Source organism: Alosa alosa, chromosome 24, assembly GCF_017589495.1.
Source record: "Alosa alosa isolate M-15738 ecotype Scorff River chromosome 24, AALO_Geno_1.1, whole genome shotgun sequence".
Lineage (NCBI taxonomy): Eukaryota > Metazoa > Chordata > Actinopteri > Clupeiformes > Clupeidae > Alosa > Alosa alosa.
The window spans coordinates 23,847,264-23,859,763 of record NC_063212.1 but is presented as its reverse complement, the minus strand read 5'-3'; the positions used below and the strand labels follow the sequence as shown (position 1 = coordinate 23,859,763).

The window sequence follows — 12,500 nt, the reverse complement described above, 5'->3', positions numbered from 1 at the left end:
TGGGGGTATAGGGGTGTGTGTGTGTGTGTGTGTGTGTAGTGGGGGTATAGGGTGTGTGTGTGTGTGTGTAGTGGGGGTAAAGGGGTGTGTGTGTGTGTGTGTAGTGGGGGTAAAGGGTGTGTGTGTGTGTGTGTGTAGTGGGGGTATAGGGTGTGTGTGTGTGTGTGTGTGTGTAGTGGGGGTAGGGGTGTGTGTGTGTATTGTGTGAGTAGGGGGTAAAAGGGGGTGTGTGTGTAGTGGGGTATAGGGGGTGTGTGTGTGTGTGTGTGTAGTGGGGGTATAGGGGGTGTGTGTGTGTGTGTGTGTGTGTGGTGGGGTATAGGGGGTGTGTGTGTGTGTGTGTGTAGTGGGGGGTAAAGGGGGTGTGTGTGTGTGTGTGTGTAGTGGGGTATAGGGGGTGTGTGTGTGTGTGTGTGTGTAATTAGAGTATAAAGGGTGTGTGTGTGTGTGTGTGTGAGTGTGTGTGTGTGTGTGTGTAGGGTATAGGGGTGTGTGTGTGTGTGTGTGTGTGTAGTGGGGGTAAAGGGGTGTGTGTGTGTAGTGGGGGTATAGGGGTGTGTGTGTGTGTGTGTGTGAGTGTGTGTGTGTGTGTGTGAGTGAGTGTATGTGTGTGTGTGTGTGTGTAGTGGGGGTAAAGGGGTGTGTGTGTGTAGTGGGGGTAAAGGGGTGTGTGGGGAGGAAGGGGGTGGGGTAGCTGTAGTTGTTTTTGCCACTGAGTGTTAACCACTGATTTGTGGTTGGCCACAAGCGAGGAGATTAGTCATTGTATTGAGGTGTGTGTGTGTGTGTACAGTACATGTTCAAATGCTTAAATGTTATTCTATTGCTGTAGTTGTAGCCCTGGAGCTTAAATGTTAAAATGCTTAAATGTTATTCTATTGCTGTAAGTCGCTTTAGATAAACATGTCTTCCAAGTGAATGAATTTAGTTCAGTTTTTAGAATAGAGCCATTTATCCGATTAATACTGAGTCTCTCAGCTGGTGAATGTATGTGTGCTGCTTGTTACAGATTTACATGATGAATCATATGTGAGATGAACATGATGCATCATATGTGAAATGGACTTCTGACTTCTTTTCGATGGCTTCAGTATCTTATAATCATGTGAGATGGGGGGGAGGCATCTTAAGACCAGCATAGAGGCCCTATACATGGAAGAGCTGAACCTTGTAAACTAAGTATGTAAGTATAAGTATAAGTAAGTATATAGTATACTCTTTTGATCCTGTGGGGGAAATTTGGTCTCTGCATTTATCCCAATTCGTGAATTAGTGAAACACACTCAGCACACAGTGAACACACAGTGAGTGAAGCACACACTAATCCCGGCACAGTGAGCTGCCTGCAACAACAGCTTGGCCGCTCGGGGAGCAGTGCGGGAGGGGTCAGGTGCCTTGCTCAAGGGCACTTCAGCCGCGGGATGTGGGCATGGGAGAGCAGTGCTCAACCACTTCCCAGCCCACATTTTCCTACTGGATCGGAGGATCAAACCGCAATCCTTAGGTTATCAACCAAGCCCTAACCAGTAGGCCAATGGCTGCCCCCTCAAACACAACTCAACACAGCCCAACCCTCACACAGGGGACAGTTGGGACTATGTGGCCTGATGGATCCATTCTAGTTGCCACAGTGCCTGATGTCTAGAGTATATGATCTGGCGTCTGTATGATCTGGAGTTGCAACAGAGCCTGTTATCTGATTTATTCTGTAGCTTCTGTAGTACCTGCTATATTAGTCCATGAGCCAGGGGGGTTGATCGGTATCATCGGGGGGACAAATGCTATCATTGTTTTGGCAAGGTATACACCCCTAGTACTAGAAAAATCACGATAGCAGTGCAGGGGTGGTAGCGAAATCACTTTTTCAGCTCATGAAGTTACTAACCCCTAAGATAAATTCCGCTTTTTAAAATCTGGTGTATATCTTGTTTGTGCTCATGGTATGGATATTGTCAATATGTTATAATATGGCGTTTGGTATCTTGGTAAAAGGGACCTTTAGGCTTTCATTTAAGCCCAGTGCTGAATCTGTCTGACAAAACAGACGTCCACATGACTTCTTTAAACCAGAAATAACACATTTTCTCACAATTTCCGCCTAAACTGTATGCTTTCTTTTATCGCTGTGGCTTGAAAGAACACCAGGGACACAAAACTCAACAACTTCAATACTCAAGGCCCTCTGATGATTCAGAAAATGTACAATATATACAATATAGCCATACTATTTATTTGTGAGAGTTTAAATTAGACTTGTGTGGCCAGCACAAGTCTTCAAAATAGAATGGAGCCAATAGAATGGACAAATAGAATACCTTATTAGTCCAGGGCCAAATGGCCTAGTTTTTGAGATACCTCCACCCAATCATGTTTTTTATATTTTTGATATGTCTAGTTTATAAAAATGGATTGTTATATAAAAATATTTTACTGCACAACTAGTTTTTTGGATGGTATTTAATTCCCCCCCTCAAAACCGGAAATTGTGAAAGTTCCGGATTCTGCAAAAAGGTCATTATTTGCTTTGTCACATATATCTTTGGAAATAATGATCAGAAACTCGCCAAATTTGGACTGTATGTTCCCAGGTCGTTGGCCCATACAATGAAGTGATAAATTAACCATTTTTATTTAACACACACACACAAATCACAAAGGGGGTCTGATCAGATTTAGAATCGTAGAGGCCTCAGATTTGGTGGCCTTTTCTCTGCATAGAGAAAATCCAGCATTCAAATAGCCAATTAACTAATTACTTCCACCGACATAGGTAAAGTCTAAACACCCAAAATGGGCACACCACCCCTACCTGGCGGACATCTAAAGCAAACTTCATGACATTAAAAATTACCATACCAGACCCCCAAAAACACACATGATCAAATATTAAGCAATGCTCCTCGCATGCAAAGGAATGAACCCAACACACTGAACACGCATAAATAATAAATTCATGACATTGACATAACATACATCATTAATTAAATCATAATCAAATAACCATAGTGCGATGTGCTGCTGAGGCGACACACCATCACAGGATAAGATGAGTGGGCACATCAGACTATACATGAGTAGAGCACAGAAAGGGATTGGCAATAACACCAGTGGGGATAAGCAACAGCTACTGGTGAATAAAGTGGTCTTCAGGGACTGCCAGGCTAGACAGACCAACCTTTGCACTGCCTGGATTGACTACAAGAAAGCCTATGACTCAATACCGCACACATGGATCCTGGAATGCTTGGAACTCTACAACATCAAAATGACAAGAGCCTTCATCAAGAACTCCATGGTGCTGTGGAAGACAACCCAAGGCCAACTCTGAGTCCATTGCCAAGGTCACCATCAAGTGTGATATATAGCAAGGGGATGCTCTGTCACCACTACTGTTCTGCATAGGCCTAAACCTCCTGAGCCAGATCATTGACAAGAGTGGCTATGGCTACAAACTGCAGAATGGATCCACAGGATCTACAGCAGTGCCATCAGAATGACATTCAGGCTAGACAAGTGTGGCAGGATGGTAACAAAGAGAGGTGGTCAGAACAGAGGGGATAACACTACCAGAGGGCAACCTAGTAAATGTGGGGGACAGCTACAAATACCTTGGAATGCCACAGGCCAATGGGAACCAAGAGGACGTAGCAAAAAAAGGTGCTTCTGCCAAGTATGTACAGAGGGTGAGACAGGTCCTGAAAGCCAGCTGAATGGGAAGAACAAGATGCAGGCCATCAACAGAAACACCTTACCTGTCATCAGGTACCCTGCAGGCATAATAACCTGGACAAAGGAAGAGATATTGCCAGATATTGATGCCATTGACATCAAGACAAGAAAGCTCTTTACAATGCATGGAGGGTTTCACCCCAAGTCCAGCGTCCTGAGGCTGTACACTAAGAGGACTAATGGGGGCCGAGGACTAGTGAGTGTCCAGGATGAAACAACTAAGATCCACCAATACATCCAGAAGATGGCCCCATGTGATTGGATACTTAGTGCAACAAACACCTGAAAAAAAGGAGTGTGAGGAGGAACCCTGTACGGTATGTACCACCGACAGATAGAGGAGGTAGCTGACATTGCATACAGCTGGACTGACAGACAGCATAGAGGCACTGATCATGGCAGCGCAAGAGCATGCCCTGAGTACAAGAAAAATAGAGTCTGGGGTCTACCATGCAAGGCAAGATCAAAGGTGCACACTGTGTAAGGAAGCCCCTGAGACAGTCCAACACATAACAGCATGATGCAAGATGCTGGCAGGCAAGGCATACATGGAGCGCCATAATCAGGAGGCTGGGATAGTATATAGGAACATCTGTGCTAAGTATGGGCTGCAGTCAAAATAGGATACACCTCCAAAGGTGGTCAAGAATGACCAAGCCAAGATACTGTGGGACTTGAAGATATACATTGCTTATATATTCAGTATATATATATATATATCTTCATGAAAACACTACATTTGAATTAAATCTAATAGCAAAGTATCTTCAGGAAAGCACTACCTTTGAATGAAATCTATAGTATCTCCTTCCAATTTTGAATTTGCACTTTTCTTATCCTGTCCTGCATTGTCTTGTGTATTTTGCCATTGTTCTTCAATGTTACATTAGAAATGAACAAGTTGTTTTATTGCTCAATTTTGTTTTGTTTTGTTTTGAAAGCAATTTAAAATCAACATGGTTATGTCATATTTCGCATTACCTTTTCAATGTCCGCCTACACTACATTCCATGTATGTTGAAGGGTAAGGTTTTGCTACATACTCATAAAAAATGGTTAATTTATCACTTCATAGTATGGACCAACTACCTGGGGACATACAGTCCAAATTTGGTGAGTTTCTGATCATTATTTCCAAAGATATATGTGTCAAAGCAAATAATGACCTTTTTGCAGAATCCGGAACTTTCACAATTTCCGGTTTTGGGGAGGATTCAAATACCATCCAAAAAAAACTAGTTGTGCAGTAAAATATTTTTATACAACAATCCATTTTTATAAACTAGACATATCAAAAATATAAAAAACATAATTGGGTGGAGGTATCTCAAAAACTAGGCCATTTGGCCCTGGACTAATAGGGTATTCTATGTGTCCATTCTATTGGCTCCATTCTATTTTGAAGACTTGTGCTGGCCACACAAGTCTAATTTAAGGCTCTCACAAATAAATAGTATGGCTATATTGTATATATTGTACATTTTCTGAATCATCAGAGTGCCTTGAGTATTGAAGTTGTTGAGTTTTGTGTCCCTGGTGTTCTTTCAAGCCACAGGGATAACAGAAAACATACAGTTTAGGCGGAAATTGTGAGAAAATGTGTTATTTCTGGTTTAAAGAAGTCATGTGACGTCTGTGTTTGTCAGACAGATTCAGCACTGGGCTTAAATGGAAGCCTAAAAGGTCCCCTTTCCAAAGATACCAAGCACCATATTATAACATATTGACAATATCCATACCATGAGCACAAACAAGATATACACCAGATTTTAAAAAACAGAATTTATCTTAGGGGGTTAGTAACTTCATGAGCTGAAAAAAGTGATTTCGCTACCACCCCTGCACTGCTATCGTGATTTTTCTAGTACTGGGGGTGTATACCTTGCCAAAAAACAATGATAGCCTTTGTCCCCCCAGATGATACCGATGGCCCAAATTTGGGGCCCTGGCTCATGGACTACATGTGATTTGTTCTACCTGCTATAGTATCCTGTGTCTGATTTGTTCTAGCTGCTATAGTATCTTGTGTCTGTGATTTGTTTTAGCTGCTATAGTATCTTGTGTCTGTGATTTGTTTTAGCTGCTATATTTCCTGCCATCTGTATGCTCTGCTCTTGCTGCTGCTCTAGTACCTGTTGTCTATACGACCTGTTCAATCCATTGTATCTGCTGTCTGTGATTTCTTCTACCTACCGTGGTACCTGTTCTCTAAAGGACCTGTTCTAGCAGCTATGTATAGTAGCCTACCTGCTGCCTGTATAAAAGCACAGCTACGTATAGTAGCCTACCTGCTGCCTGTATAAAAACTCAGTGAAAAGTTCAGTGCTTTTATCTGTTACCCTTTCACTGTCCCATAGTGACTATCGCATGACGTAATGTGAAAGCTACAGTTACTGGCGGTTCAGTTTGGCTCAGGGCAGAAGTGTTCAAATCTACACTGTGTGACTGTTGCTCTGATGGGGTGTCAGATAACGATGCCTTGGAACACACTTGGCCTGGGTGTGTGTATGCAGGCAAATTTGTCTCACACAAAGATAATTTACAATCTTTTAGGGCACTAGTCATGTGTTACAATGACAGATGGAATCGCAGTGTGTGTGTATATGCATGGTTGTGTGTGTGTGTGTGTGTGTGAAAGACAAAGACACAAGAGAAGACAACAGAGAAGCCATGGGAAACGACTGCCGATTTTGTAGCATAGCTCATTTTATTGTTTCAACAGTTTTGCATAGGAAATATATCCACATCCAGTAATGGACTGCAGTTCAAAACGGCTGCGAGCAGTATAGGCTGGATATAACAGTAACAATCACAAAAATGTTGAGCGTTATTTACACAGATTTTTTTTCTAATCTTGTGGCAGTTTTAGCCCACCCCCCCCCCCCCACAATCCCGACAGCCACCCCCCACCCCCTACCCCACACCAAAAGCACCCACCAGCTCAAAGGCCACGCCTACAGTTAAGCCTAGAAATCTAAGAAAAACAAACAAACATGGTGATCAATATCTTCACTGTACAGCGTCTGCATTGTTGAATAAACTGCGAATTAAAAGACAAACAAAATAAGCACAGGTTTGGAAAAGAAAAAAAAAAACGTCTAAGGTGGACATTCCAGTCCATACCTGAGCCCCTTGCACACACACACACACACACACACACCTTCTTGGAGAGCTAACTATGCTACTAAACACAGCTATGGGGCTGACAGAAAGGTGTGGTTGTGTTACTGTCATCGTTTTGTTGTAACCCACCCGTTGCCATGGTTCTCGGGGGGGGGGGGGGGGGGTGCTGAGAGGGTGTAAAAGTGCCACAAGACCCAAAAATTCAAATCAACCCTGCTGCACAGCAGGCGAACATCATCTGACTGCTTCAACTGACGTTTTTGAAATCTACCGTTATACTAAAATGTAGCATTGACAATCTAAAGAAACACACAGCCCAACTATTTATTTACGTTTTTTTTTTTCCGTTTTTTTTTTATCTCCTCAAAGAAATATCAAGACACAGGGGGCACGCCATCCCAACTGACTAAGGGGTGGAAAACCGAATGAAGCAAAAGGAAGGAAAAAAGAAAACATCGCTACAGAAACTAACGAAACGGAACAAAACAAAACAAAAACCAATAAGAGTAAAACAAAAAGAGCACATAACAAAACCAGACAAATCCACATGGGGAACCAGGACACCACATGGGGAACCAGGACACCACATGGGGAACCAGGACACCACATGGTGAACCGATTTGGGAAGGGGAGCCCCACACATTCTGTTTTGATTGAAGTTGTCAAAGTTTTCTTTCTTTTTTTTAATCAGTGACGAAAAAAATCTATCCTTTTCTATTTACAAACAAAAAAAAAAAATACTCCACTGAGACCGTGAGCTTGAACAGGCACTGTTTTTAAAACATTTGTTTGTTTTTTGTCTTTTTGTTGTGTTTTTTTTTTGGTAAATGATTTTATAATATGCTGGTTTTTATTCAACATTACGTTCGTGTTTACAACAACCTGATGTTAGCTCATGCCATAGTCAATGCCCGTGAAAGAGAAAATGTCCTTGTGTATGTGTGTGTGTGTGTGTGTGGAAAGGTTCCACCCTCCCACCACACACACACACACACACTGTGGTGTTCTACTGCCCTGTTCCCCTTGCTAGGCCCCAAAGTTAGAACTTCTGTGCCATGTCCTGAAACATGGCAGGGGCATCTCAGAACCTCCTTGCATACAGGGGAAGGGGGTTACACCAACATGGCTGTTTCAGACACACACACACACACAACACATACACACCTGCTTTAAAACTAAGAAGACAACATGAATCACAGACCAGTGGGGCTGAACCAGAACCTGTATGCTATCAAAAATCAACACAAACAAACAAACAAACAAACACCTCTCTATGTTCACATGGGTCAGTGAGTCAGCCCACGTAGGAGAAAACAAAAACAAAAACAGCTCTAAGAGAAGTCAGAGCGGGAAAAAGGAAAGAGTTATAACTGCAACACAAAGGAAGTAAGGATATTGACCATTGTGATCTCATCAGCCGTGTAACATTGTACGCTGTGGTGAGGGCGATCGCTGGCTACCATGGCAACATGGGGTGACATTCATCCAGACCCATCACACAATGCACTATGGGCATTCTAGAACGTCCATAGGGTTCTAGCTAACTAGGCACTGGAACCCATGCACTACCAGACAATAACACTGCATGCGGGAGCACATCCCGGAAGAAAACAGAGTGCAAAGGCTCAGCTGTGTCACCAAACTAACGTCCATTCTAGCTCAAGCCGAGGACACAGCCTGTGGGCCTGCCTCAAGCATCATGGGACTTGTAGTCCCCCTTTTGAGCCCCAGCCTCATACTGCTAGCTGAAGCCATGGCAGACCCTTGTAAACAACGTGAAATAGAAAAGCCCCGTTGCCAGCACCCATGTGACAAGCCAAAAAAGAAGAGGGAAAATAATAAAAAATCAATTTAACACAACGATCGCTAAAAAAATCATGCCTTTTGGGAAAGGACCTCTGTACACTGCATGGTGGTGGCTTAGATGGAACACAAAGCAAACGCTGATCAGCATGCTGAGACAGTAGACTGATCCATGATGTCACTTCTGACATTACCCTGCTATACTCGGTTGGGCTATGACTCCTCACAGGTGCCATCCATTCTAAAGTGACCAAAGGGTGACCCCAATCGCTCCAGACATTGCAATATGACCCTACTCAACATCAATTTATTATCATTTTTTTTTATCTTCCAATGTCAAATACCACGTAAAAATCACATAACACTCTCCCCCTAAGAGCACACTAACAAAAAAACAACACTCCAAAACATTTATGAAATGTTTCCAAAAATTCCAAGTTAATCAACACTAAACACAACAAAAAGACCTTCATCATTTTGTTTTAAACATTTACAGTTCCATAAAGGGATTTCCCCAAACATTTTAAGCACAGGAATATGAAACAAAAAGATACTAATTGTTTTTTTACGGAATACTGGAGAGTTCTAACTCAAGTCCAGGCTTCCACAAGTGTGTTGCTGTTGTTGTTTTTTTCTTTAAAGAAAAAGGGTGCTCAATCATATCCTGTCAAATATCTAAAGGATTTTTTTTCTTTACAAATGAGGGTGTCAGAGTAAGGAAGAGAGGGGAAAAACAATTGAACAATTTTACAGTGTACAAACTTCTGTCTACAAGGCAGGCTTTTAAAAAAGAGAGACCCTCATCGAATAGTGTCAGAGCCATTTTATCATATATCTCTCTCTCTTCACACACACACACACACACACAAACTGTGGCAATATAAAATCAAAGGACTATTGCTGTTACCGTTGGCAGAATGCACAAATTCCTTTCTGGCAGTCCCCTTTGTTGCCAAACACACACACACACACACACACACACACACACACACACACACACACACACACACAATGACCCTGACACCCCAATGCACTTCAGTGGCAGCTCCAGGGGCCAAAAGGCTGCAAAGCACTTGCTTCTCTCCAAAAACAAAAAACAAAAGCAACCAAAAAAGACAATTAGAAACTAAAAACAAAAACAAAACAAAACGCAGAACAGTGCACATATAACGGGGTGGCTTCTTTTTTTTAAAATCAGAATAAACATCAGGGTGAGGGAGGAGAAGGGAGGCTTGACTTGAGTCGTTGAATTCTATTGTTTGCTTTTATTTGTTATTGTTATTGTTTATAGTATTAGTTATTAGGCATCTGTGGGACTACAGAAGTACATTTACAGGATTAAGTGCATAAATTTACGCTTTTCTGTCTTTGCGACTGATTATAAGATTATAACGAAGCTTCACAACTGACCTGGGAAGTGAGGACATCTAAGCCTTGTTGTTTTTTTCTTCGTTGTCACTGTTTGTTTGTTCAGGACGATTTGATTCATATCCAGAAGGGGGATGCTAGGGGAAGGCGATTGGCTGTCTGCTTTTGTTCGAGTGACCGAGGTCCTCCTGAACGACGGGAGGAGCTCAGTTCTCCGTCTCTCTGAGGACCGTAGCTTATCTCAAAACTTGAATACGTTAGAAAAGAAACCCTGACCAACACTAAAATCACAAGTCGTGTTTCCTCTTGTTCTGACTGGCATCTGCAATATAAAGTCGTTTGGATGTCTGCGATGGGGAGCGTCGCTGAGGGAGGTGGGGTCTGGTGTGCGGGTGGTGGTGGTGGGGTCTGGTGTGCGGGTGGTGGTGGTGGGGGGTTAGGGGGGGGGGTGCGTTGAAAGGATAGCCTCTCTCCAGCTGATTGTGACAAATCTCACACACTTTCAAAGTGTGTAAGGGTGATTGTAGCGCATTCAAAACAAGTCACTTCGTAGTTGTTTATTTTAAGGCATCTACTTGGGAATTGCATATACGTACTTACAATATGCAGATACGATATCATAAGTTAAGGATAGTGTTTTCACCTTTTGAAAAGACACATCGGTGACCCAGAGGCCAGGGGATACGAGCAGAGGCCGGTTACCAATGAACAAGCGAACCACCTTGAGTGGCTAAGGCTGATTTTTATTACCTCGACTAGCTTTCGCCAGGACGTTTGCATATCCATCACCACCCGTGACGAGTTATTTGATTAGCGTGTCTAAGATGGCGGCCATGTGTTTGGTGACCTATCCTGCGTTACCTTGTTTGTTTGTATGTTTATTTGTTTAGTCCGGTGCGTTCTACAGGTAGTGTAGTAGTGTAGAGTGTGTCGCTCGCGGCTCTACGCTGACGTCTCTCCGTAATGATTGTCTCTCTCAAGTCAAGCCTTCTCTCCCGTGGACATGAGCCTGGTCAAGGTCGCGATCTGGCACCCCAGGTGGAAACGTTTGAAGAAGGAGCCAGTTTCCTTATTTTTCTTTCTTTCTTTCTCAAAACATCGTCGTCACAGTAGACAGATCAGTGACTTTGCAGCCATATTAGCTACTGACCCTGGCTTTTTCTTAACAGCCGCACTGCAAACGTAGAAACAAACTAACAAACAAACAAAAAAGAGCAATTCCTCCCCTCACCACAAATACAAAACAAAACCCTTACACTCTCATTTACTCCTTTCAGTATACTAAAAACAGACCATGTCACATACTGCATAAAAAGCAGTTCCCACTTTGGTCAATTAAAAAAAAGGAAGAAAAAAAGGAAAACAACAACAACAATAGCAACAACAAACATCAACAACAACAACAACAGTGACAACATCAACGTCAACAAAATAAATGTATTACATTATTGTCTATCTCCACACTAGCTTCTAATAATCCACATAGCTATAAGCACTACCTACATAGGCAAAACTTGGTATTGCATAATTTTTTCAATAAATCTGACCGACTGCCCCCCCCCCTCCCTCCCTAATAATAAGAATGGAAGATAACAAATAAAAACAAATAAACAAATGAACTATTTAAAATAAACAAAAATGAAGGGTTATTAGAAGAAAAAAAACACCAAAAATACTGAAAATTATGCTGGTTGATTATACATTTTTAGAACGGCAACTATAGACAGCCTTGATATGCACTGTAAATGTGATATATAGTAAATGAAGTTAAAAATCAACAATGTCAACAATTTCATCCAGAGTACAAAATATTTCTTATCGTAAAAATGTTAATTTTTTTATTTTTTTGTCTAAAATGGTAATAAATGCAGCAAAAAACAAGTGTAGTGACCCAGATACCAACAGACTCTGTGGCGCCTCCGGCCCAGATGTGGCCCACACTCAGCCCGAGCCCGGCCCAGGCTCACCTCAGAGTCTGCCACTGTCCAGGGATGTCATCTCTATATTCAAAGGCAAGGCACGTAATGTGGACTATATATTTTCGTGCAAATTAAGATTATTGGAAAGATTAGTTATATAAATATATCTGGATTGGAGAGACAGAGGCAAGCGAACCCTGCCATGCACCACGCTTTACTTATTCACCTATTTGTTTAGTTAGTGTGAGAGACAGAGAGAGAGAGTGCAACCCTTTCTGGCTCTGATGGACTGGACTAGCATGCAGCCAACTCACTCCCATTTCATTGAGGGGAGGATAAGTGCAGGAGTAATCAGAACACACACACACACACACACACACACACACACACACACACACACACACAGAGATACATACACACACATATGCAAACAAATGCTCGCACATGCACACACACACACACACACACACACACATATGCACACAAGGCGTTTCTTAAATGAGCTTAATAGCCTGTGTTCTACTGCTTGTCTTTCCACTGTTTATTTTTTCTGCTGCG

General features: G+C 42.3%; 1 protein-coding gene across 1 annotated transcript in view; it reads right to left on the bottom strand.

Annotated features, from left to right (window-relative positions):
* Positions 1-11,613: 11,613 nt before the first annotated feature.
* LOC125289320 (nuclear factor 1 B-type-like) overlaps positions 11,614-12,500 on the bottom strand; it is a 125,658-nt gene continuing 124,771 nt past the window's right edge. The window contains exon 12 of the mRNA XM_048236073.1: positions 11,614-12,500. This exon is cut by the window's right edge and continues 1,499 nt beyond it. The gene's annotated coding sequence lies outside the window, so the exon portion shown is untranslated.